Source organism: Gorilla gorilla, chromosome 9 (genome assembly GCF_029281585.2).
Source record: "Gorilla gorilla gorilla isolate KB3781 chromosome 9, NHGRI_mGorGor1-v2.1_pri, whole genome shotgun sequence".
Lineage (NCBI taxonomy): Eukaryota > Metazoa > Chordata > Mammalia > Primates > Hominidae > Gorilla > Gorilla gorilla.
Window position 1 is genome coordinate 47,849,820 of NC_073233.2, and position 22,842 is coordinate 47,872,661.

General features: G+C 37.2%; 1 protein-coding gene across 1 annotated transcript in view; it reads right to left on the reverse strand.

Moving 5' to 3' along the window:
* LRRC4C (leucine rich repeat containing 4C) overlaps window positions 1-22,842 on the reverse strand; it is a 1,603,893-nt gene that overhangs the window by 1,364,277 nt on the left and 216,774 nt on the right. The window contains exons 4-5 of the mRNA XM_063711075.1: window positions 13,314-13,433; window positions 1,666-1,739 (exon numbers count right to left, since the gene is read on the reverse strand). The gene's annotated coding sequence lies outside the window, so the exon portion shown is untranslated. The remainder of the gene's footprint in view (window positions 1-1,665; window positions 1,740-13,313; window positions 13,434-22,842) is intronic.

Consider the following 22,842-nt stretch of genomic DNA (forward strand, 5'->3'; position numbering starts at 1 on the left):
CCTCAAAATGGTCTTGCTGCTGCCTTTTTTTTTTCTTTTTTTAAAAACCATTCTGAAATAGAAGTGAAATAATTTCAAGCTTGCTTCCATATTCTTGTCCTGGCACCAATCTTATTTCCCCAGAAGGCGTTTCTATTACTGAAAGTGGCATTCAGGCACTGACGACCACACATTTCCTTATTATGCATTGCATAACACAAGAAAAAAGACCAATAAAATTACTGGTCCTACTTATTGTGAGCCAACAGCATTTGGGGCAGGGCTGACTTTATGCTACATGGATATATCTCTCAGGTAATATGGCCAGAGATTAATTGATGAAGCATTACGTAGTGATATCTATGTGTAACAATAAATGTAGTAGGTATTTGGATAAAATGCAAAGCCTTTACACTTTCTCTATTACTTAACTGACTTTTTAGAACAATCTATTGTTAATATAGGTGCTTCTGATAAATAACTGTAATATCAGACATTTAATTGGCACCTATTCTAGATGCCTGCCTTAGGCTGTGGTTGCCAGAAATAGACTATGAGACAAAATTTGTATGAAGAAGGTTCACTGAGGAGTGCTCTTAATCAACACCCATGAGGAGTGATAGTAATAGGATTAGCCAGAGGGAGAAGCTGAACAGCAATGTGATTGCTACCAAAGCCCCAGCAATCCCTCAGGGAATTCTGGAGCTAAGATGGCCTTTCAGAGATGTCCCAGATTGAGGCAAGGAGTGGGCTTTTGTACTCTCTTCCAAACTAGTGAGTGGAAGGAGATTGTCCAAAGGGACTAAGTGTAACCTGGAACAAGGGGGTTTTCTTTGGCAGAGGAATTCCCTAAGAAGAATTCAGCTGTGCACTTTTGAAGCCAACATTTCAGACATCTAGGGAAATAGACATCTGTGTATTAGCCAGTTTTCTGTTTCTTATAGCAGGATACCTGAAATTGGGTAATTTATTTAAAAAAAAGTAATTTGTTTCTTATAGTTACGGATGCTGAAAAGCCAAAGGTCAAAAGGCTGCGTCTGTTAAGAGCCTTCTTGCTGGTGGAAACTTTGAAGAGTCCCAAGATGGCACAGGTAATCACATAGAGAGGAGGCTGAGTATGCTAGCTCAGGTCTCTCCTCCTATTTTAATAAAACCACCAACTCCACTCCAATGATAACCCATTAACTCATTATTTCATTAATGTATTAATCAATGAATGGAATAATCTATTCATGAAAGTAGAGCCTTCATGATCTAATCACATCTTAGTGGCCCCATGCTCGGTCAGTACTGCCACATTGGGGTTTAAATTTCAATATAAGCCAGGTACAGGGGCTCATGCCTGTAATCCCAGCACTTAGGGAGGCCAAGGTGGGTGGATTGCTTGAGTCCAGGAGTTTGAGACCAACCTGGGCGACATGGAAAAACCCTGTCTCTACAAAAAAAATACAAAAATTAGCTGGGCGTAGTTGTGTGTGCCTGTGGTCCCAGCTACTCGAGAGGCTGAGGTGGAAGGATCACTTGAGCCCGGGAGGTGGAGGTTACAATGAGCCAAGATCGCACCACTGCACTCCAACCTGGGCAACAGAGTGAGACCTGTCTCAAAAGCAAACAAATAAAAACAACAACAACAACAAAATTCAGCATGAGTTTTAAAGGGGACAGACATTCAAACCACAGCAATACCTTATCCTGAATAAGGATCTGAAGGGTATACCACAGCATTTATGATAGTGCCTTAAATCAACGTGTCTTCTCACCTGTAAAAAGGAGATAATTATCCAAGTCAGCCTCATAAAGGGTAATTTTTTTTTATTTTGGGATATGTATATATTTAGATATATATTATACATATTATATATGTTATATATATACATATTATACATGTTATATATATTCTAAACATATTATCTCACATAAAAATGAACTCTCAATAAGTGTGAGATATTTTTCTTATTTTTTTTCATATAGTAAGCCTATGTATGGATATTTATAATTGAGAAGTTTCATTTTAATGTCTTCTGGGAAACTGAGGTAAGGCAAAGTTAATGCCTTGCCTATTAAGATCCAGGCAAGAAGACTGTCCGTATTTCTCCCTATGTCCTTGCTGTTATTCTTTTGTACTGCAGTTCTTTATATCAAATGCTGTGGGATTTCAACTCAAATCAAATCACCCAGACCTTCAAATGTTGTTTCTTTATTTATATTTGTTTGTGCGCTTAATTATTATTTGTTTGTTTCCCCTACAAGTTGGCTTTTTGCCTCCATCAAGATTGGTTTGTATATTTCCTATTTTCTAGGAGGGTGAAAAGAAAAGAGACTGCATGCTCTGACATGTCCTGTTAAATTAAAAAGAGAGTGAGCTTAAAATAGAAGTAATTTTAACACATGCAGATATCCACGTGGTGAAGAGACAATTCTATTGTATTTTTCAAACATTAAAAACAGAGAGAGAGGAAGAGAGAGAGAGAGAGAGACAGAGAAAGAGAGAGAGGGAAAGGAAAATAAAATTAGTCCCTATTGGAATGAGCACAACTGGGGCCTTGGCAAAGCTAACAAAGACATCCCTGCCAGTGTACGACAGAGCACAAAGGGTCTGTTTTTGCTGATCATCACGAATCACTGAGACCTCTAAATATGTTCTTTGAAATAAGAATGAGTAATACTGCAATTTTTCTTTCACAAGTGAGTCAATACAATCTGACACATACCATTAAGTTGAAATTTTGGAGGTATTTTTATTTCTATTAGATGAAAGTTGGCATGTATATTTTTTTGTTTCATCATTTTTGGGTTAGATGATGATTTGGCCTGTTTTCGTGTGTTTGTATATGTGGGTTTCTGTATATGTGTGTGTGTATATTTCTGTGTGATTCTAGGGGAAAGTCGAACAGAAAAATTTACAGCTGCTTGTACCATTTCATCTGACAGAGGAGACTGGGGTTTCTTCTATCTATTTCCCAACTCATTTCCAACAGGCCTCTACTACCACAATTGTCACAGCAACAATATTTTCTGTATAGCAAAAAGATTTCCCAGCTCACCTATTTCAAGAAAGTGATTTCTAGGCTAACAAAAAATGAGTACAATCTCTTGGCTAGCTGCAACAGAATCATGGAGAAGTAAAATTTAACAATAAGCATAATCTAGAAAAGACACTTTTACCTAGACTCGGCTTCACTGATACACAAAATCTGTTCTACCTTGCTTTATCACTCCTTTCACCTAAGGAACAGTGAATATGTGGACATCCATTGTTTCTGCATGTTCCAAATAGATCCTCTTTCTTCTGAAACAACACTCTGCTATCCCTTTGGTGAGCCACCCCTCCCTCATCTCAGTCCTTCAGCTACTAACTTTAACCATAGTTCTAGTGGGGACACAGAATCGGGCTTAGCAAAAAAAGTATATTCTTTTACTTCAAAGCCTAAGTCATCCAATGATAACCTCAGGCCTTTTGCTAGAATTTTGGGGAACGTGAAGCCCTCTTTCTACCTGGTGAGCAGCATTTATGGGATAGTTGCCAGTTGCTGATAGTAATCTTACTGTCTTAGTAACAAAAGAGCCTGCCTGGGATTGGAATTGGGATAGAGGGAAGCAGAGATGAAGACAGACCAAATCTTATGACATTGCTTGGGTACCTGGACTCATTCAACCACACCTAAAGAAAATTCTGTCCCCATACATTTTGGTTTTGTGAGCTAATCGACTTCATTTAAGGCAAAGTAAAGGTTTTTTGTTTTGTTTTGTTTTAATGCAAAATAGAAAAGTTCCTGATAAAATCAGGTTATATTTGTATATTTGATCCATATATTCATTACTCATCCAAAAATACTTAGAGTTTGAGGGAATTTTACTTTCATAGTACTTCTGGGTGTTCTCTGTTCTCTCACTAACTCCCCCATAGGCGAAGATGAGCAGCTTAATCTGACTGGTGATTTTGAAAGGAGAACAGGGCTGTGTATTCTCTCTCTCTCTCTTTTTTCTTTAATGACTGTTTCATAATTTATTTAATTAACTTTGAATTGTGATACATTAATGGTAAACAATTTTCTTACAACTAGAGATAATATTAGGATGACAACCTTGTGCATTAATCTTTGTGCATCAAACCCAATTTCCCTAGTATATCTAGGAGAATTCTTCTAGGTATTCTAGAAGAATTGGTGGGTCAAAGGGTGAAAATACTTTTAAGCCTACTTTCCAGCTTTATTAAGGTATAGCCGGAAAATACAAATAGAATTTATTAAAGTCATACAACAATGGGATGTTTTGATATAAGTATATGTGGTGAAATGATTACACAATCAAGCCAGCTAACACATCCATCATCTCACTTAGTTGTTATTGTTTTGTGTGTGTGAGAACACTTGAGATCTACTGTTTTAGCAAATGGAAAGTGCACAATATATTATTACTAACTATAGTTTCCATTCTGAACATTAGGTCTCCAGAACCTATTTATCTTGTAACTGCAACTTTGAATCCTTTGACTAACATCTTCCCTAGTTCCCCACCCACAACCCCTGGTAAACACTATTCCACTAACTATTACTATGAGTTCAACTATTTTATATAAATGAGATCATGCTATATTTGTCTTTCTGTGTCTAGTTTATTTTACTTAACATGATGCCCTTCAGTTTCTTCCACGTTGTCACAACTGGCAGGATTTCCTTCTTTTTTAAAGATTTAATAATATTCATATATATTATATACGAATGATATATAATATATATTATGAATGATAATAATATTCATATATATCACATATATATCATATATATTTTATATATATATATATATATATCTAACACACACACACACACACGCCTCATTTCTTTTATTCACTCACCTGTCCACAGACACTTGGGTTGTTTCCATATCTTGGCTACTGTGAATAGCTCTCCTTCTCTCAGAGAGTCAATAATCTTTCTCTGGGCCATACAGAAAGCTTATCACGAAAGTCCTTCTTCTCCCATGGTGAAGCTGCAATTTTTCAGTGTTGTTTTTGACTGAAAGACAGCATAAGGCTGTCTATTCTGAGATTTAGGGACACCCACTTGCCTAACCATATAAACTTCATACTCTAATATACACATTATCAGGGCGAAGGTCGCATTTTGCCTTATACCTATCTGGCTTTACATATAATTCTAAGTGAACTTAGAACCCAAGCTGGCACGGGAAGTGTTATCTATTGCTCCCCCCAAAAAATTCCTACCAAATTCCAACAAGATGATATGTATAGAAAACACTTAGATGAGCAAAGCCATTGCATTATTCAGGAATACCAAAGAACCTACTCCATTTGGAATACAATATACAAGTGGGCATGTGGAGGAGTTGAGGGTATATAGTCAGAGATCAAATTATAAAGGGCCTTCTATGAAATGTCAAGAAGGATGAAACTCCATTGTATGTGTAATGTTGAGCCACTGAAGAATTTTAAATGAGTGTTAGACATTTTCCAAAGAATAGTCTGGCATGAGTTTGAAAAATGAAATGAAGGGTGAAGAAGAGAGGACAGAGAATACAGTATAGTGAGCTGGTGTCCTTACCTACATAACTGTCACAAAGACAAGAAGTTCACCACCACAGACACAGCACTTAGCTCATGCCCGAAACCCAATTAGCCTCAATGTGAGTATGTGTGTATGTGTTATCAGGAAAGAATGAATCATCAGATTAAAAAAAATGAGACGAAAAAAAGTGTAGTAAGGGAAAAGCATGGCATTAGATCTGGACCTAAACCTCCTAAGCCTGAGTTCTGGATTTCATATATGCTAGTTCATGAGGTATAGTCTAAGTAATAGGCATTGGCTAGATTTCATAAGGACAAACTACTCAGCTAATATTTATTGAGATCATTCAATATGCCAGATTCATTTCTGGGTGCTAGATCTAGTTTTAGGATCTAGGCCACTGACTTAAATCATTTAATGAACAAAGAAAAGAGGGAACATAGTCATGATGATGCTGGAATGATCAGAAAGGGGCTATGGAAAATGGCATCATAAAAGTTTAGGGATAAAAAGTTTCAAGAAGGAGAGGTGGTTAAAAGTATCAAATATTACAAAAAGATGAATAATTTAATAAGTAAAAATTGATCTTTGGATAGGTCAAGAAGTCAATGAGGCTCTAAGTTAGAACAGCAGAATAATTTTTTGAAAGGTCAGGGCACAAACAAATAGAAAAACATCTCATGCTCATGGATTGGAAGAATCAATATCATTAAAATGACCATTTTTTTCTTTCTTTTTTTTTTTTTTTGAGATGAGGTCTCGCTCTATCGCCCAGGCTGGAGTGCAGTGGTGCGATCTTGGCTCACTGCAAACTCCGCCTCCCAGGTTCATGCCATTCTAAAATGACCATATTGACCAAAGAAATCTACAGATTCAATGCAATTTCTGTCAAATTACCAATGTCATTTTTCAAAGAATTTAAAAAAAAAAAATCCTAAAGCTCATTTTGTGGACCCAAACCAAAACCAAAAATGTCCATTCAGCCAAAGCACTCCTAAGTAAAAAAACAAATCCTGAAACATCATGTTTCCTGACTTCAAATTATATTGTAAGGCTGTGGAAATTAAAACAGCATGGTAGTAGTACAAAAGTAGACACATAGATCAATGGGGAACAGTATAGAGAACCCAGAAATAAAGCCACATACCCACAACCAACTGATCTTTGATAAAGTTGACAAAAATAAACAATGGGGGAAAGGTCACCCTATTCAATAACTGGTGCTAGGAAAACTGGCTAATCATATGCAGAAGAATAAAGCTGGACCCCTACTTCTCACCATATAAAAAAATTAACTCAAGATGAATTAAAGATCTATACTTAAAACATGACACTATACAAACCCTAGAAGAAAAGCTAGGAAAAACTCCTCTGACATAGCTTAGGTAAAGAATTTATGGCAAAGACCCCAGAAGCAAATGCAATAATAACAAAAATAGAAAAATGGAATTTAATTAAACTAAAAATCCTATGCACAGCAAAAGAAATAATCAACAGAATAATCAGGCAACCCATAGAATGGAAAAAAGTATTTGCAAATTATGCCACCAACAAAGAATAATATCCATAATCTACAAGGAACTCAACAAGAAAATAAAAATGAACAAGCCCATGACAAGCTGGGGAAAAGGCATGAACAAATATTTCTTAAAAGGAGGAAAAAAAAGCAGCCAACAAACATGAAAAAATGCTCAGCATCGCTAATCATCAGATAACAGCAAATTAACACTACATGGGGATGTCATTTTTCACCAGTCAGAATGGCTATTATTAAAAAGACAAAAAAAAAGATGTCAGTGTGTATTCAAAAAGAACACTTATACACTATTGATGGGAATGTAGATAAGTACAACCTCTATGTAAAACAGTATGGAGATTTCTCAAAGAGCTAAAAATAAAACTACCATTTGACCCACCAAACCTACTGCTCGGTATCTACAGCAAAGAAAAATAAATCATTATATTAAAAAAGACATATGTGCTCCTATTTTTATTGCAGCACTATTCAGCAAAGTTATGGAACCAATCTAAAAGCCCACCAATGGTTCATTGGTATATATACACCGTGGAATACTATTTAGCCATAAAAGGAAAGAAACATGTCAGTTGCAATAATATGAATGAGGCTGAAGGCCATTATCCTAAATGAACTAACTCAGAAGCAGAAAATCAAAGATGGCATGTTCTCATTTATAAATGGGAGCTGAATAATGAGTACATACGTACATAAAGATGGAGATAATAGGCTCTGGCGACTCCAAAAGGGGAGAGGTTTGAAAAGGGCCAAGGTTTGAAAAATTACCTATTGGATACATGGTTCAATATTTGAGTGATGGATACATGTTAGAAGCCCAATCCCCACCATTATGCAATATACCCATGTAAGAAACATGCACGTGTACCCCCCAAATGTAAAATAAAAATAAAAGTGAAATCTGGGGCTGAGCGCGGTGGCTTACACCTGTAATGCCAGCACTTTGGGAGGCCGAGGCAGGCGGATCATGAGGTCAGGGGATCGAGACCGTCCTGGCTAACATGGTGAAACCCCGTCTCTACTAAAAATACAGAAAAAAATCAGCCGGGTGTGGTGGCAGGCGCCTGTAGTCCCAGCTACTCAGGAGGCTGAGGCAGGAGAATGGCTTGAACCTGGGAGGCGGAGCTTGCAGTGAGCCGAGATCTCGCCACTGCACTCCAGCCTGGGTGACAGAGCGAGACTCCATCTCACAAAAAAAAAAAAAAAAAAGTGAAATCTGTCAGCAGAACATGGATGATGGTACAATGAAAGCTTATTAGGAGAAAAGACTAAAAAGAAAGCGTATTTCTTACGAGCCTTAAAAAGGCAAAAGAAGAAAAGGATCCAAGCCAAGCACAGGTGTAGCCAGGTCAGGTAAAACTGCATAACCATTTAAGTGTTAGAAAGTTGTCCACAAACATGTACAAGTAACATACACACGGGCTGCAGTTAAAAAAAAAAAGGGACAGAATTATCTTTGGTGCGGTGGCTCATGCTTATAGTTCCAGCACTTTGGGAGGCCGAGGCAGGTGGATTACTTGAGGTCAGGAGTTTGAGGTCTGCCTGGCCAACATGGTCAAAGACGTGTCTACTAAAAATACAAAAATTAGCTGGGTGTGGTGGTGTGCACCTGTAGTCCCACCTACTCAGGAGGCTGAGGTGGGTGAATCACTTGAGCCCAGGAGGTGGAGGTTGCAGTGAGCTGAGATTGCGCTACTGCACTCCAGCCTGAGCAGCCGAGTTAGACCCTGTCTCACAAAATAAAAAATTTAGAAAGTGGTTAAGAAATTCTGAGACCAGACGGAGTGATAATCTCTGTGCCTAATTTTCCTCATCTGTAAAACAGGATACAAATACCTCACAGGTGATTGTGAAGACTGAGGTCATGAATATGAAGCACTCACAACAGTGCCTGGATAAATATTCTGTAAGTGTTAGCTGTTATTATCTTTGAGATAATTTGAAATAATGCCCATACACTCTCCTGAGCATTCACAAGCCTGAATAATTTTCATCTTCAGAGTAATCTGCCATATTATTTACATTTTATTTGCCCATTTTGTATGTTACAAAAGATAGCAAGCATAAATCTTATATAAACGAAGGTGCTATGACATACCACTCATTTAGTTTTTGAGAATATAATTACATCTAAAAATGACAGTGATTATGTATTTTTTTAATTCTCCACATTTAAGGCAATTTCAAATTCTAAAGCAAAAGGGCAGAATTATATAATAAGCCAAAATGTACGTAATTAATATAGTAGCTTTTATGCTGTACCCCACTCACTATAGATGCTAACTATAAAACCTATAATTTTCCCATTCTACATTTCATAAATTCAAGGAAAGACAGATTGTAGGGATAGAATGCAAAGTGAGTTCTGATATCAGTCTAATTAACGTGTGTTTTTATTTGAAGAAATAAAAAATACATAAACTAAATTATCTTAAATGATTTTTGTTGGCTGTATATTCTAGCTAGCAAACCTCATCTCTGCAACTAAGTAGCTCAGTGACTTTGAACAAATTACATGACCTTTCTGGGTTTAAAAAGAAATTTGAGACATTATTGGGCCATCAACCCATCATATATTCTTCAAGATGCTGTGTAAAAGTGTGCCTGGGTATGGTCTCAAACATATCTCATTGTATAGCATATAAAATGAAAACAAAACAAAACAAAAAGAAAACCTCTAAAATGAGGTGCTTATAGCAGTCCACAGACAACTCCAGCCATGTTCCATCTGAAGATCAGAGACAAATCATACCAGGTGGCATCTGCTTCCGTTAAACTACACATGTAGCTTGGTAAGTGCTTATTATTGGCAGATTTTACTAATATTAATCCCAGATTTGCAATATGAAAAGCCTCTGACACCTCCTGTGTCTTTTGAAAGCTGGTTTCTTCTTAATGTTATGTTTACTGACAGCATAGTTTATACATGATGAGTCTCAAGAGATTTTTTTCTTAACATTTAACTGAGTCTCCCATCTTTGGCAGTACTTGTAGACACCTATGGATGCAGCACCATGTACATGTATACAACTACTCAGTAACCCTGGTAAAACCATAGAAATGCAGTGCCTGTCCTTAGGAGGATCTCTATAAATTCATGCTAAAAAATGAGTAAATCTTAATGTGGCATGATACACGGACTAGGAAGCTCACGGATTTGAAGCTATTCTAACCTCAGATTAAATAACAGTTCTAAATAACTCTAAGTAGGTTGTTTTGAGAAAATTGTTTCCACTCTCTGAGTTGTTTCCTCACCTATAACATGGGGATGTTAACATACACTTTTGAATTTGTTTTGTGGATAAGGGATAATATGTTTCTATGGATGCAGATATGAATGTACATGTTTTACTCATACCCTGTGTTAGCCAAGATTCTTGATTCTAACTTTCAAAAAACAATTCTAGGTAGTTTAAACAAAGAGAGGATAGACTTAGAATTCAGGGGTTTGAAGCTAGGTTTTAGGTAAAGACAGATACTAGGAATAAATGTCAAGACTACCTGTGATCTCTTCCTCTTTCTCTGCACCTGCTTCATAATCCACTTTCTTTTTCTAGAGATTCAGAGGTCTGGAGTTTGCATATGACTCTTCCAGTCACTTCCAAAGAATTACTAGCAGTCTCTGAGTCTTATGTTCATTTCCAAATTTATGGGAGAGGAAACCCTCAAAGTCCCAGGTTTAGTAAGATATCCATCCTGGTCTAACTTGCAGTGACCAGAGGACAGACTCACTATTACAAAAGTAAATATTGGGGGAATTATAAATCAGGCAGGAATGAATTTTCCAGATGGGAAATCACTGTGAACCGGGAAGACACTCTGTAAACTGTTAATCAATCTCTAAGTTTTTCTCCACAGAGCATTCAAGACGGAAGTAAGATATGTAAAGATATGACATAATGCCTAGCAAATGGCAAGCATTAGATAAGAGGCCACAACTATTATACAAGTAAAATCTAAAGATAACTTTCATATATGTCATCATTGAACCAGCTTTTATTGAGGGCCATATTACAATTTAGACATTGGGCTTTTCCTGGAAATAGGGAAGTTACTCTGGTCTCAGCCACTAGGAAGTTTTCTGTTACATGGAAGAGAGTGACTATATCTTTTTCATCTCTCCTTAACTCCCCCAAACACTGTCCTTTATGAAAGGATTTCTCTCTTCAAGATATGATAATTTTTCTATGTTTTGGAACTCAAAAGAGACAGTCTTCCTATGCAATTTTCACAGTAAATTAACTCCATCATTCCAGACAGGTAAGCATACCAATTGGTAGCAGTTCTCATGCTCATGAATCTTTTGGTAAAAAATATCTCAAATGGCTTTCAATGTGAGCATTAGTGTTGAGGGTCCACATCACACAACTGGGAAAATGAATCAAAAAGAGAATCAAATGTAGTTCTTACTGACAAGACAAGTGACTGGGCCGGATGGTATCACATTCCCTTCTCTACATAATAGGAATTCCCTATGATAAATCACAAAGTACTTGAAAATTATAGTATAATAAGGATGATACATCCATTAACCATAAAGCATAAAACAAACTGCCAGGCTGGGTGTGGTGGCTCATGTCTGTAATTCTGGCACTTTGAAAGGCTGAGACAGGTGGATTGCTTGAACCCAGGAGTTTGAGACCAGCCTGGGCAGCATGACAAAAACCTCATCTCTAAAAAAAAAAAAAAAAAAATTAGCCAGACATAGTGCTGCATGCCTATAGTTTCAGCTACTTGGGAGGCTGAGGCAAGAGGATCACCTGAGCCTTGGAGGTTGAGGCTGGGGTGAGCCATGACCATGCTAGTGCACTCCAGCCTGGGCAATAGAATGAGACCCTGTTTCAAAAACAAAACACAACAAAAACTGCCTGCATCATGTTGTCCAATTGTCATCGATAAAATACAAATACTCGAGATGAAGGAAACTTTACTGGTTTTAAAACACAGTAAGTATGGTTTCCTGGCCTGGTTTTAGTATCTTCTACATATATGACCTGTGGGAGCCTCTTTGTAGGCTTGTAGGTGGTAGCTTATACTCAGTTTTCTTATGAAAAGAGAAAATTTTGAATTTTAAATTTTCAATTACACCTTTCAATTCTAAGTCAGATATTGTACTACACTGGCTATAGAATAAGTTTGAGGGTGCCAAGCTCTGTTTATTACTTTTTTAAAAAAGTTATATATTAATATATATTGCAGAGAATTTAGAAAACACAGAGCTATAAATGTAATGTAAAAAAAAAAACAAATTCTACCTGCTAGCTTCTCCCAAATCTAATATTATCATTTTGTGTTTTAGTCTTTAGAGTTTTTGTTTTAAAAAAAGAAAATCTGTATGCATTTATAATTTCCTTTGAACAATTAGGGCTCATATGGTGTATGAAACTTTTATATCCATTATTTATAACCTGAGCATGTAGAGTATGTATGTCATATTTATTGTCACACATCGTCTTTTATACGCCTTAACTATAGTTGAGAAAATTATTGTACCATGAGCCCTGCCATCTCAAGGTAAAAGCAGTCTCAATTTTCCAGCCTCTTTAACAGTTAGGACATGGCCTAGGTGATGCAGACTTCATCAATAATATATGCCAGCTGCTTCAGTGTTCAATTTGGAAATGGATGACATAAAGAAAGAAACCTCATGTGGAATCTTTTTCTTGGTATAGCCTAGCCAAGAAGCATAGAGCTTTCAGGAATATCAGTGGTATTAGCTTCATGGTAGGGTCCATTCTCAAAATCTAAGAAAGAACCTTCTGGTCTCGTGCTTGGGAATGTTGTGATTGTGCCTGCACTAATGATAAAGTATGGATTGGGCATTTTTCTGCATGATGTTAAATCATAATTATCTGACTGTTTTAGGGATTATTTGAGCAGATAACCTTTAGTGAATTTCCTTTCTACATACAATACCTGGAAAGATTTCTGTGTTTTGTAACTAAAACTTAGAATGACACAACTATATTCCTTTGCCAATAAATTTTCATTAAAAATGTCACTTGAGAGGCAAAAAAAAAAAATGCCATCATACACATATTGCAATATACATTTAACTGTCCTTTCATTATTTTATTTTTAAAATACATTTAACTCTGTGATCTTCCTGTAGTGTATTTTGGTTAGTGATGTCAATTAAAATATACGCAGCAGCCTCTGGTTATCTGCAGTTTCACTTTTCATGGTTTTAGTTACCCATGGCCAATCATGGTGTGAAAACATTAAATGAAAAAAACATGCAGAAATAAACAATTCATAAGTTTTAAATTGCATACCTTTCTGAGTAGTGTGATGAAACCTGGCACCGTCCTGCTCCATCCCTCCTGGGGTGGGAATCATCCTTTTGTTCAGCTGTATCCACATTGTATCTGCTACATTAGTCACTTAGTAGCCACCTAGGTTATCAGAAAAAAACAGTGTCTACCAATTTCAGTGCTATCTGCGGTTTCACTGGGGACCTTGGAACCTATCCCCAAGGATAAAAGGAGACTACTATGTTTCCTCCCAAATATTTAAATAATTATGCCAATCACAGTCATTAAATAGTGCTTCTTCCTCCTGAATTTATATCATATTCATTAGAGGCTAGCATTTGTTTATCAGCCTAATATCTGATTTTATTATTCTGCATATAGCTTTTGGAATCAATACAAAACTTTTAAGCATTGTGCCCTTTTAATACATTTTAATATTTGGTGAAGGAAATGCTCCATAATTCTCCCTTGTCCAAACCTCACAGGCTATTTGCACAGCCTTATTCTTATGCCTAGTAATGTGTTTTAATGACTAAGCAGGTTTCTTTCTGTAAAAGCATTTAATCTTTTGTGAGTGGGGTAATCTAGGAATCATATAAATTCTAGACATTAATAACTTAGGATTAGTCGGAAAATGATCATTTGAATTATGACCCTTCAACACTGAAGACATCTGCATTACACAATCTAAGATGTAAATGGAAAACCTGCAACTGACATCACAAATGCTTTGTTCCTTTCATCTTAAGTTATTTGTTCCTCTTTTTTCTTCCTGCCAACTGGGCTTCCCCTCCAAAGTCCCTTTCATTCCAATTTGGCTAATCCTTTCCAACTGCAGGAAGCGCAGAGATGTATAAGACCTCCCCCAGCAAGTTGATCTCTGCTGACTGCAGCCTGCCAGGTCCCAGCAAGCTGTCTTCTGGCTCCTTTGTATTTGCCAACACAAACTTCTGTGGTTTTTTTTTGTTGTTGTTGTTGCATTCTAACAGGAATGCTTTTGCTCTGCCATGGAATCTCTGGCAGATAACTTCAAATACTGTCTCTTTGAAAGCTTAGCAAACTGATGCTCAATTCAACTGTATCTGGAAACCAAAATGAGCGCCATTATTTCGAATTGTCTATCTTGAAAAATTATGCTTTTATTTATTTTTTGAAGGTTAGAGGAAAAGAGCAAAAATCCAATACAATCTCTAAAAGAAATAGGACCTTTATCTCTAGGCTTTTTCTGTAATCAAATGTTCTCACATGCCGGTTCTATTTTAAACTTCTAATTAATTAGCTCAGGAATTATAATAACCTCAGATTTTAGTCTCTGCAATAATATGTGACCCTGTTTAATTATTTACTTAGTATTTAAAATATTAAGAGTTGTTACTGGAAGAAGACTATTGAATAAACTAGTAGAATGAAATCTCTATTTCAAAAGCAAATTGTTTAAAGAAAATCTTAAAAACTTCTGACAATTCCCATCTCATACAAAATATTACAATTGTTTCTTTCTCATTGGGAATTATAAAAACGGTAAACTGTGATGTCCACTGAAAAACAAAATAAAAACAATATATGATTTAGTTTATACATCCACTTGAATTTCTTAGAGAAGCCAGAAGAGGGCAGAAGATGCTGCATATAGGACCATATTTGCATTAAAAAAAGTTTCTTTGAATTAAGATCCAAAATTCCATTTCAGAAAAAAAGGAAACCATGTTAGGTACGGCTAGTTTTAAGAGATCATGGCTGAATCAGAATGGGGCACATTACACAATGTGGCAAGTGTGTTTTATACCCACTTCAGCCAACTCACGTCAGCTCTTTTTTTCTGAACCCAACTGTTTAATAAAAACAGTAAGAATCAACATGTATTCAGTCATTATATCCGCTACTTTATATTACTATTCTTTGTTTAAATCTACACAGTTGAGGTTCTATTATTGCTCCCTTTTGCAGATGGAGAAACTTAAGTCAGGAGACATTAAGTCACGGACAGTGTTAACACAGCTGTAAATCACAGCACTTGATTTTAAATTTGAGCATATGGACTCCAAAGACTACATTCTTATCTATTGCAATACTTCTTGCAGAATAATGATCATATGATCTTTGCAATGCTATCAGGTAAAATGACCTACTTTTTAGGGCTTCCGTCTTAAATCCTAGAAACAAATTGATCCTTTTTTGTCTTTACTGTCTGGCATGAATATTTTAAGAACTGTATTTAAAAGCAAGGACAAACCCAGTTTAAAGTTAACCCTGAACACAGAGCCTGCTATGAGTAACTGTGAAGTTTGTGGTTTCACTCCTTTTTCTATCTCGTCTGCAGTGCTGTGCTCCCCCCTTGCAGCTCCTATTCTTAGCAGCAGCGTGGAGTGTCCTCCTGCTGGCTCCCCATTTCCTTGTATTAGAATGACGTTCAGTTAACTGCCAGCCTGCCTGGACCTGATAAATTAATTTTCAGCTTTTCATGTCATTCTTGTCTGGCATATTTGCATTTGAAGAAAGACCAATCCCTTGACATTTATGGGCAAACAATTTTATCAGATGGCAGGATTTTAGTTGGAGTGGTGAGGATGGAAGAGGGTGACAGGCATCATACAATGATGTGTTGGGTGATGACAATATAAGGCAATGAGGATACTCCCAAAGACAAAGCCAGCGGTAGAGAGAGAGAATAAGAGAGAAAAGAAGAGACAGAGACAGGAACTTGTGTGGTCTCATCAACAACATATACACGGAAAGTCGAAAGCAATGAAATGGGTTATTGAAATCCTTTCATTTTTAATTATGTCTTTCAGTTATTTTACCGTAACTGTTCTATGCCATTGCATATTGTTTTTGTTTATCTTAATTATGAAGTGAAGGTGGAGTGGAGGAAAAAATGAAAGGCTGAAAGGGAAGATGAGGAGATGAGAGAGAGGAAGAGGAGAAATGAATAAGAGAAGGAGGAGAAGAAGAGGAGAAGGGGAAGCACAAAAGAGAAAACAGTCCTTTGGAATCATAGAACAACTTAGATTGAAATGTGAGCTCAAATGTTTGGGTTTTCTCATCTCTCTCTCTCTCTCTTTTTTTTTTTTTTTTTTTTGAGACAGAGTCTCTCTCTGTTGCCCAGGCTAGAGTGCAGTGGTGTGATCTCGGCTCACTGTAACCTCTGCCTCCTGGGTTCGAGAAATTCTCTTGCCTCAGCCTCCCAAGTAGCTGGGATTACAAGCAACCTCCACCATAGCCAGCTAATTTTTTTGTATTTTTAGTAGAGACACGGTTTCACCATGTTGGCCAGGCTGGTTTCAAACTCCTGACCTCAAATGATCCTCCTGCCTCAACCTCCCAAAGTGGAGGATTACAGGTGTGAGTCACTACTCCCAGCCTGGGTTTTCTAATCTCTAACCTGGGACTTGTAATCTACTTACCCTCCAGAGTGACTGAAAGTATTATACGAGAAAAAACTATACAAGAATATCACACACACACACGCACGCACACACACACTTAGAATAACTCCTGGCACACAGTAAGCACTTGATGAATGGTAGTGATTATTATTATTATTATATTATAGCTCCTATAACCCTTAATAATAGTCAAAACTCTATATAAATCTATTTCCCCTTGCACCACAAAAGAAAAACCAAGTCATTTTGCAGAACTGTAAATGTACCAAATTAAATGCCCAGGCATAGGAATTAGCGTAAGCAATATCTCGCTACAAAATTGGCACTCAATATCTCTCAGCACATAATCCTTACCATCAAAGGAATGAGCTACCTAAAATAAGCACATTAGTCAGCTACCAGAGACAAGCAATGTTAATATCTACAGCAAGCTACAAATTATCTAACAACCACAACACATGTTTTAGAGGAAAATATCAGAGTAAAGAAAATCAGACTTTAATGGTGCAAGGCTCAAGCTCCAGTTAGCTTTCACTGACTACTCAGGAGAAGGCTGAACTCAGATAGCTCTGGGAAAGGAGCTGGGAAGTGGGGAGAAGTATTTTCTCTTTCCTGTTAGCGGCAGAACGTATCTAAGAACCGGCCCCAAAGTATGTTACCAGCGAGGAATCCATACAGTGCTGAGGCAACCTCAATTCTTGCCTCCTCAGAAGAAAGAATTTGGCTGAGGGGCAGAAGGAGAGACTAAGGCAAGTTTTAGAACAGGAGTGAAAGTTTAATAAAAAGCTTTAGAGCAGGAACAAAAAAAGAGGCAAGTACACTTGGAAAAGGGCCAAGTAGGCGACTTGAAAGAGAAGTGTGCATTTGGACCTTTTGACTTGGGGTCTTACACGTTGGCTTACTTCTGGGGTCTTGACATTCCTTCTGCCTTGATTCTTGCGTTGTGGTGGCTGCCTGCATGCATAGTGGCCTGCTGGCACATGGGAGGTGACTATGTGCAATGTGTTACTGGAGTTGTCCGCATGCTCTCTTTAGGCGTTCTTCCCTTTCCCGTCAAACGTCCGTAGGAGGTGACCTGTTGAACGCCACCATTTTGCCTCTTAGTGTGCATGCGTGAGCCCGCTTACCCAATTCCTGAGGTCTTATCGGGAAGCTGCTGATTGCCAGTTTCAGGTGTTTCCATCTGTTGGGAGACTGCCTTTCCCTGGCGCCAGCTGCAACCAATTATTATTTTAGAGAGACAGTTTGACAACTGCCTGACCATCACTTGATAGCCGCCTGACTTTGCTGGTGGGGGGTTGGGGGGAGCTCTCTCCTGCCCTGCTCATGCCTGACTACTTACTATAACAGTCCTATTTATATTTGTATATAAAGTGACATATCGAAATTTATTTAATAAATTAATAAGTTTAATACATTTTGAGTATGGTAGTTTTTCGGGTTTCACACCCATCTTAATAAAAATTTAAAATATAAGCCATTTTTTTCAGAAACAAACAACCAACAATACTGTCCTGATCATCACTACCGACTCATCTCCTTAACCAGTGTAAAGGATTTATTAGAAAAATTTATGGTTTTAGAGATTTGAATCAGGGAGAAAACACTTTGAAATTATATTTTCTAATATTTTCATTTTGAGCACAAAGAAACCTGGTTAAATGACTAACCAAACTTATTCCTACCATTAGTTAATTTTTCCCATTAATTATAGTTTTATTGCACTGCTTGCCAGTTCTGTTCACAGTGCCCATGGCCTGGTGTATGTCTTAGTCTCCTCTTGCTTGAATACTGTAGCACAGTTCTATCTTAACTCCCTGTAACCCACTTTTTCTTTTTAACTCCCTGTAACCCACTTTTCTTTCTGGTGTCCACCCATGAGTTCAAATGCTTTTCCTTAAGTACGTATCTAATCTTGAACCTCTGACTGGTAGAAACACTTGAATGACTCCCCCAAAATACTCAACATATAGTCAATATTATTTAACATGACACTTAAGGCCATATGCATTGCATATCCTGTTAACGTCTTCCCCACAACCACTCTTCTATCTCCTGTCCTTCAGCCTCCCTGAGCTACAGGCAGTTCCCCAACAAGCCAGACCTTTTTCTCCTGAGCCTGGCATTACCTGTCATTACCTGGCATTTTGCTCTTTCTGCCTAGGTATCTCCTATGCTCTTAGCATGAGTTTATATTTCCAAAGTTAAGAAGTCAGCTCCTATTCACTCTTTTGACTGGCTTAGGGTTCTTCCGTTGTGTTCCCATGTATTTTTGTTAATATATAGTATTGATTACATCTGAGTGTAAAAGCCTCTGATTTTTCTTTTTTCCTCTGGATTTTCAGCTCACTGAAGGCAGAAACTGCATCTTATTCAGCAATATAGTCCCAATTCCTAGAACAAAGCCTGGCACAGAGTGAAAGTTCATTAACATTTTTAATCAGATGCCAATCTTCTAACTCCTAGGCCTGAGATATTCTGGTATTTCGTCATATCACCCTAGTACTTCATTACCTACTATTTGCTTCATGTGAATTAGTCATAGCTCATCAATTGCATCGTAAGCAACTTGAGGGAAGAGATAGTGTTTTACTTATCTTTTTTTTTTATCTCCTTCAGGGCCAAGTCTATAATAGACAGCTTGCAATTGCTAAAGAAATTTATTTATTGATGTACTTATCTTTTACCCAAGAAAAACTCTCTTTATACATAGATTCTTAGGAAGAATGGAATATGAGAGAGAGACAAAGTGCACACCCTGTTCCTGCTCTGGTTTAAATGAGATATGCGAATTTCCATCCATCTCCCCCACCACCCCCCAACCCCCTTACCCACACACGTACACAATTGAGCTTGGGGAAGCTCAAAAGAGCTTGTGAAGAACACAATTCTAAAGTTGTGTTCTTCAAACTGTGGGTCACAGTCCCATTAGAGAAGAGTAGTATTAATTTATTGAGTCACAACCTGCACTTAGAAAATTCAAAAGAGTATTGAGTTTTATATATGTAGTAAAGACAGTATTGCTGAGGCAAATCATTCTTCAATTGTTATCCAACAATACATGAGCATTTACTTATTGTGCTTCCCGGTCATAAAAATGTTTGAAATTCACTAATTTAAAGTGCTCCTTAAAGTCTAGGTTAAAATGTCTGGTGTAGTACAGTTGTTCCAAACATTGGTTCATATCAGGAAGAACTGATTGATGAAAACACAGAGTCCCAGATCCTATTGCAGCAGATTCTCATTCATTAGGCTGAGGTTAGGCCCAGGCATGTCTATTTTCATTGAGCTTCCTAGGTCATCGTGAAGCACATGCACATTTAAAAACCACTGGGATAGAGGAAAGGGCACATATAGAACTGGAGTGCCAGAGCCGGAAAGAGTTTGAAATTGTCACCCTCCCCGATGTTTGAATATAAACCCTCTATTTGGAAATCCTCCTAAGACAAGGCAAAAAATCCATTCTTTTTGTTGTTGTTTCCTTTGCTGTGCAGAAGCTCAAAATATTTACATTTTTTAAGGTATCATTCTAAATGGAATGGTTATTACCCACTGACTAGTTCCCTCTTATTCTGGGATATCAAATCCTTGTTTGCTTTTTTTGTTGTTGGTGGTGGTCATTTTATTTTATTTTAGATTTGAGAGTGTACATGTGCAGGTTTGTTAACATGGATCTACTGTGTAATGGTGAGATCAAACATGTATTTTCATGTTTTAAATTGCTGTGCTGTGTAACCTTTTGGAAGACCCTTGAATTTTTTACCAAAAGTCTTATCCTAGGTCCCCTTCTCCTCTCACATTTTTTTCCGCTTTATTAACATATAATTGACTAATAAAATTGTGTATATTTAAGTGTACAATGCAATGATTTGATATACATATACATTGTAAAATGATTACCACAATCAAACTAATTAGCATATCCATCATTCCATATGACTACTTTTTTTAAACGGAAAACTTAAGATCGACTCTGTTAACAAATTGCAAGTATACAATACAGTTTTAATATTATAGTCACTATGCTATACATTAGACCCTCAGAATTTATTCATCTTGTAATTGAAAGCTTGTATGTTTTGACCAATATCGCTCAACTTCCCCACCCCCAACCCTTTCTGACCCCATTCTACTCTACGTTTCAATAAGTATGACTCTTTAAAAGTTTTTTTTAAAGTTAAGTTTTCACATATAAGAGACATCATACAGTATTTGTCTTTCTATTTCTGGCTTATTTTGCTTACATGAGGGCCTCCACATTCATCAATGTTACTGCAAGGGCCAGGATTTCCTTCTTCTTTCTTCCTTCTTCCTTCTTCCTTCTTTCTTCTTCTTCATTTTTTTTTTTTTTTTTCCAGATGGAGTTTGACTCTTGTTGCCCAGGCTGGAGTGCAATGGCACAATCTCGGCTCACCACAACCTCTGCCTCCCGGGTTCAAGCAATTCTCCTGCCTCGTCCTCCCGAGTAGCTGGGATTACAGGCACCCGCCACCATACCCAGCTAATTTTGTGATTTTAGTAGAGATGGAGTTTCACCATGTTAGCCAGGCTGGTCTCAAACTCCTGACCTCAGGTGATCTACCTACCTTGGCCTCCTAAAGTGCTGGGATTATAGGTGTGAGCCACCGTGCCTGGCCTTCTTTTTTTTTTAAATAGCTGAATAATATTCATCTCTTTCTGTGTGTGTGTGTGTGTGTGTGTGTGTTGTGTGTATGTATCTCACATTTTCTTTACACAGTCATCTGCTCACAGGCACTCAGGTTGTTTCCATATCTTAGTTATTTTGAATACGACAATGCATTTATTCTAAGGCAGCCCTTCCTGTTTCTGTGTAGCTTCCACCCTTTCTCTTGATTCCTGTTACCTAAGAGGGCAAATTTAATTTTCCTTCCAGTAACAGCTTTTTATTTATTGCATAACCAGCCTTGATTTCCTCATCTCTCAAGGCAATTGAAAGAGATTCACAGAAGATCATGTTCAAATATATATGCTTATACATTGTAAAATGTAAACTATAATGTTGCGAACAGTTTATTTATAGTAGGAGCTGAGTAAATGTTTTTTCCACTAGCTGAGAGCTGATAACCACTTTTCTTTCTCTCATTCCAGGCTAAGTATTCCCCTCCTTTTCCTTTCAAAATCAACTACTGGATTAAGCTCCATAAAGCGGGGACCTAGTTTTGTTTACCACATAGCAGTGGGGCTTAACATAGTGCCTGCCATTAAGTAACTATCTGTAGAATGAATGAATCCAAAAGTCAGAAACAGATTCCTCTAAATGTGTTATATGTAAATGAACTATGTGTATCTCTGAAGACCCTTTTCTTAGTCTCTCAGCTCAGTACTCAATCCTTTAGTGTAGAACTTCAATTATTTTGCTCAATTGGTGCTCATATCTCAGAGGAGATAATCGTATGATGGATAGAGCTCTAAACAAGATTTTCACCAGCCCCCAACTTTCCAGCAATCTTTAATGGCACTTGCAGCAAAAAGGGCATAAAAAGCCTCTCTCATTCACAGTGATCTCAGCAGCTCTTAAATAAACTAAGTGGCCCAGCTGAATACTGAGAAAAGCAAAAGGCATTTTTGTGCACACACTTTTCCCAATCACTGGCAAAACTGGATGTAACAACCTGAATTTATTGCTTACTTCCCTAAAAGATGTTTTTGTGTGTTTTGTTTTGTTTTGTTTTGTAAACATGCTCCTTAGACACTGGATTGGGAGAATTTTCAATTATATGTATTTTTATAGATTATCTTCTAAACCTATTAAAATGTTGCAGGAGTAATTCTGCTGAAAAGTTTTAAGTGATTTCTAGTCCATTATTTTGACTGCAATGCAATAGTGAGTAAACACGAGGACAAAACATCATGCTTTTGATTTTAGCTGCTTTTCAAGCAATGGATCTCTTTGATTATATTGGTCAAAGACCTGGCTTTTAGGCTGAATCTTGGGCATTTTTCTCTGAGTTACTCTAATACAAAGTGCTCTTTATCCATGGAGTGTGATAATTCAAACCTCATTCCTGGCACAAATAGACACACAAAAATATAGAAACAACAGCAAAAATAGTCAACGTCCTGATGACTAAGAGGGTTACTCCCTCAAAGAAAATTGGAAAGTTATTTTGCATTAAAAAGTTGGGAAGATTTAGAAAAAACAA